The sequence below is a fragment of the Equus quagga genome, chromosome 15 (genome assembly GCF_021613505.1).
Source record: "Equus quagga isolate Etosha38 chromosome 15, UCLA_HA_Equagga_1.0, whole genome shotgun sequence".
NCBI classification, from domain to species: domain Eukaryota; kingdom Metazoa; phylum Chordata; class Mammalia; order Perissodactyla; family Equidae; genus Equus; species Equus quagga.
The window spans coordinates 13,252,068-13,257,734 of NC_060281.1; positions in this window are offsets into that span (position 1 = coordinate 13,252,068).

The window sequence follows — 5,667 nt, forward strand, 5'->3', positions numbered from 1 at the left end:
GCTCCGCATCCGCGGGCTCCGCATCCGCGGGCTCCGCATCCGCGGGCGGGGCGCATCGGTCAAAATGCCTATATTGGTTGCGTCTCTACTGAACACGTACAGACTATTTTTCTTGTCATTATTCCCTAAACAACATAGTATAACAACTATTTGCATAGCGTTTACATTGGATTAGGTGTTATGAGTAATGTCGAGATGATTTAAAGTATATGGGAGGATTCTGTAGGTTACATGCAAATACTATGGTGTTTTATGTAGAGGACGTGAGCATTCCCAAATTATGGTATGGGAGAGGGAATTCCGAGTGGGATTCGTGCCCGTATAAAAGAAGCCCCAGAGAGAGCTTCCTCATCCCTTTTACCACGTGAGGACGCAGCGAAAAGACACTGTGTATGAACCAGAAGGGGGCTCTCACCAGACGCCGAAGCTGCCGGCGCGGTGATCTTGGACCTTCCGGCCGCCGGAACTGTGAGAAATAAATGGTGGTTTATAAGCCACCTAGTTTAACGTATTTTTAGTAGGGCAGCTGAAACAGACTAAGACATAGTGTCAACCTCGTTCCTCACGGTCAGACCTCAATCCTGTCTATGTCAGTCTTTGGGGAATCTCGTCCTGACTGGTCGCTGAAGTAAATCCCCTGGGTTTCAAATAGAGTCCATCTTGCCTCCATTGTGCAGCCCCCACCCATCTTCTCGTTGTTAACTGAGACTCGTCCCCCAACTACCCAACCAATAGTTACCTCTTCGTTTGCCTCTTTGAAATCAAGACTAAGCCACGCTGGACTTTCAAGGGTCCCCATCTTGGCAACCAACAGGCCCAGGGAATGCATATGGAGAATACTCTGCGGAAATCAAGCCCAGACCTTGAATGAAAATCTGTATATTAATTGAAATTTATAGTCATCGTCATTTAGTCAGCTTTTTCATTCAGCTTTTTTATTATTCATTTGATGTTTTGAAAATTCCAGTAATTATTTCTACAATGAATATGGATACTACATAGTACTTTGGTGTTATCTATTTTTTTTCAAAGATTTTATTTTTTTTCCTTTTTCTCCCCAAAGCCCCCTGGTACATAGTTGTATATTCTTCGTTGTGGGTCCTTCTAGTTGTGGCATCTGGGACGCTGCCTCAGCGTGGTTTGATGATCAGTGCCATGTCCGCGCCCAGGATTCGAACCACAGAAACACTGGGCCGCCTACAGTGGAGCACGCAAACTTAACCACTCAGCCACGGGGCCAGCCCCTGGTGTTATCTATTTTTAACAAATAAAGTCTTTGGCGAGGGTGCCCATTCTTGTCACTCTTATTCAACATAGTGCTGAAGGTTTTGGCCAGAACAATTAGGCACGAAAAAGAAATAAAAGAAATCCAAATAGGCAATGAAGAAGTGAAGCTCTTGCTGTTTGCAGATGACATGATCTTATATATAGAAAACCCTAAATAATCCGTCAGAAAACTATTAGAAATAATCAACAACTACAGGAAAGTTGCAGGATACAAAATCAACTTACAAAAATCACTTGTGCTTCTATACTCTCATAATGAGCTAGCAGAAAGAGAACTCAAGAATATAATCCCATTGACGATCACAACAAAAAGAATAAAATACCTTGGAATAAATTTAACCAAGGAGGTGAAAGACCTATACAATGAAAACTATAAGACATTATTGAAAGAAATCAACGATGACATAAAGAAACAGAAAGATATTCTGTGCACATGGATTGGAACAATAAATATAGTTAGAATGTCCATGCTACCCAAAGCAATCTACAGATTCAGTGTAGAATTCATTCAGAAGCCCAATGACATTCTTCACGGACATATAACAAAGAATATATGGGGCAACAAAAGAGCCCGAGTAGCTAAAGCAATCCTGAGAAAAGAGAACAAAGCTGGAGGCATCATAATCTCTGACTTCAAAATATACTACAAAGCTACAGTAATCAAAACAGCATAGTACTGGTACAAAAATAGACCCAGATCAGAGGAACAGATTTGAAAGCCCAGAAGTAAAACCACACATCTAGAGACAGCTAATCTTCAACAAAGTTGCTAAGAACATACAATGGAGAAAGGAAAGTCTCTTCAATAAACGGTGTTGGGAAAACTGGACAGCCATATGCAAAGGAATGAAAGTAGACCATTATCTTTCACCATACACAAAAATTAACTCAAAATGGATCAAGGACTTCAAGGTAAGACCTGAAACCATAAAACTCCTAGAAGAAAATATAGGCAGTACACTCTTTGACATCAGTCTGGAAAGGATCTTTTTGAATACCATGTCTACTTGGCAATGGAAACAGAAGAAAAACAGGTGGGACTTCATCAGACTAAAGAGCTTATGCAAAGTAAAGGAAACCAGGAATAAAATGAAAAGACAACCCAACAAGTGGGAGAAAATATTTGCAAATCATATATCCAGCAAGGGGTTAATATTCAAAATATACAAAGAACTCACACAACTCAACAACGAAAAAACAAATAACCTGATCAAAAAATGGGCAGATAATATGAACAGATATTTTTCCAAAGAAGATATTCAGATGGCCAATAGGCACATGAAAAGATACTCAACATCACCAATCATCAGGGAAATGCAAATCAAAACTACACTAAGATATCACCTTACACCCATTAGAATGGCTATAATCACAAAGACCAAAAACAACCAATGTTGGAGAGGGTGTGGAGAAAAGGGAACACTCATACACTGCTAGTGGGAATGCAAACTGGTGCAGCCACCTTGGAAAACAATATGGAAATTTCTCAAAAAATTAAAAATAGAAATACCATAGGACCCAGCTACCCACTACTGGGTATTTATCCAAAGAACATGAAAGCAACAATCAAAGAGACTTATGCCCCCTATGTTCACTGCAGCATTATTCACAATAGCCAAGAGGTGGAAGCAACCCAAGTGCCCATCAAAGGATTAATGGATAAAAAATATGTGGTGTATACATATGCAATGGAATACTACTCAGCCATAAAAAAGACAAAATTGTCCCATTTGCAACAATATGGATGGACCTTGAGGGTATTATGTTAAGCAAAATATGCCAGACAGAGAAAGACAAATACTGCATGATTCCACTCATATGTGAAAGATAAACAAACACACAAAGAGAACCGTTTAGTGGTTACCAGAAGGGAAGGGGGCCGGGGGGTGGGCAAAAGGGGCAAAGGGGCACATATATGTAGTGACTGACAAATAATAACGTACAACTGCAATTTCACCATGTTATACGCTATTATGACCCCATTAAAATTTAATAAATAAATAAATACAGTCTTTAGTTCACTTGGTGAACTGTTTATCAAAAAACACAAAAAAGAGCCAAAAACCACCAAAGAGGTGGTCTTTGATTTTCAATTTAACAAGATTGCCTGACTATGTTACATGGAAAAACATTCTTCCTTTGGATACCTGGGCCTCCAAACCCACTGAATCCAAGGTTATAGAGCTAGAAAGGGAAAATTCTGAAAGTGAGCTGTAAGGAATAATGAGAGAGGCAGTTCTCACTTCTACTCTTTGGTTCTTAGATGCCTGGATCCTGACTATGAGGCAGATACTCCACAGAGTGGTCCCTGGGTTAGGGTGTATCCTGCACTCTCTGGGAGAGCACCTCAACTTTCAGTGGGTCTTTCCACCATCCCTTCAAGCCAGTTGCTTCTAGGTGATGAGGCGTGTGCTAAGACCAACAAACTCTGAGAGCATGAGCCCACCGTTGCACGTCTTTACCATAAAATGTGAGTCTGGTCAGGGTCAGTGCTGAATGGGTCTTTCTGGTGACCAGCCCCCACCCAGGAGCCGTCTAGCAGCCCACCCAGAGCTGCCTCAATAGAACAAAAGATGCTCCAAGTGCTCTTATCACTTTACAAGGGAATTACAAGGGTTTTAGGAGCTCTGTGCCAGGAACAGGGGGCAGAGACCAATATATATATTTTCTATTATCTCACAGATACCATGATGAAGGATAAACCTTCCTTAAGTAAACGAATGCTGGAAGAAGCATTGTGAGAAGAGAAAGCAAATCCATAACTTGAATATGTATTTATGCTTTAAGACTAAATTGCTGCCACCTCCATGATAAAAGGGCTCTCATGTCATCAACCTGCCACCAGGTTCCTGCTGATCCCTCCAGGGAATGGGGCCATATTAGGAAATCACCCCTGGCCTCTGCTAGTGGTGGGTTGAGCATTCAAGCCGCAGAGACAGCCAGATCATCTGGGTGCAGGGAAGTCGCTGCTGCCATGCTCTTGCTGTACTCTGTCCCATTGAGAAGCAAAGGAATGGCAAGGGAGAGAGGTTGACTCACAAGCACAGAAAGGATTATCTTGTACTCCTGATTATTGAGAAACTTGTCTGCCATGCATGACCTTTGGCGAGCATTCACACAGGCCAAAAATGTTTTCTCCTTCTGCGCCTGTTCATTTGACATACCTCTTACCCAGATTTCTTTGTCCCTAATCTTCCCATGTTTTCTTTCCCTGACAAGCAGTCATTGTCCGTAAATTAAGATTGACCCATACATCAGGCCATTTCTCCTCCCATGCAAAGTGGGCAGCCACATGTCTACCTAATGTTCTGCCCACTGGGAAAATTTCCCTTTGCCACACTTTCTGGGCCATCTCTGAGAGAGGCTGAATGCAGTGACCGTCCGCACTGCTGAAGCCAGCACCCCCCCAGGCCCATCTGTATACCAAGCTTGTGCCTCCTCATCTCTCCACTGTTCATAGGGAATCCCCACTCGGCCTGAAGTGTAAGTTGAATGAGAGGTAGCAACGGATCAGCCTAGGCACCGCGGCAGTCTGAGCCACCTGATCATGCAGTGACTTGTGTCTTGCCAAGTAAGTAAGCTGGTCTTGGATATTCCATTCCCATTGAATGCTGGAATGCTGCTGCTCATGTCCAATTTTACAATTTTGGGGGCCAGATAACATCCAGTTCATGAGGGGTACTTTGCGACACAGTGTTGATTAGTATGCCATAATCAGACATTCATACGATCCTTACCAGGACCCAGTAATAAGCCAGGAGCTCTTTTCAAAGAGGGAACAGTTGTCAGAAGAAGAGGACATGACCTTACTCTGAAATTCTGGGATTCTTTTCCTGCGTCTTACCACAGGCTCCATGCAGCATCGCTGTCTGCCACAGATGCTTCCAAGGCCACTGGGCCTGCTGGGTCCTAAGGCCCAAGTGGCAGGGCATTTTGGACCACAGTCTTAACTTTCTGGAGAGTCTTTGCATTGACCCAGAACTGATCCAGAATGTGGATCAGCGTATCATGCCCAAATAGAGTATACGTTGCCTCCAAAATCAAGAGGCTCCCAAGTCTTGTGCCTCTTTCCTCATCGTGCCAGGTACAAAGTGAAGCAACTTCTCTCTCACCTTAGGGAGGTGATCTGAACCTGTCCCAGTTCCCTGGGTGTCTGCAGCAACACCGCCACTGCGGCCATGCCGCTTGGCCAGTTTATTTCCCATCCTCTGGCATGCGTGGTTTTCACTGTGGCCTCTAGGGTCCTGGCTACCTCCCGCTCACCTGGTCCAGTTAACGTAACTTTATTAATAGGGCAGACCCACATGATGCTCGGTGAGAAATCCAGATAATCAGGTTTCCACTGGACTATGTTGTAACAGGTAAAACAGGAAAAGTATT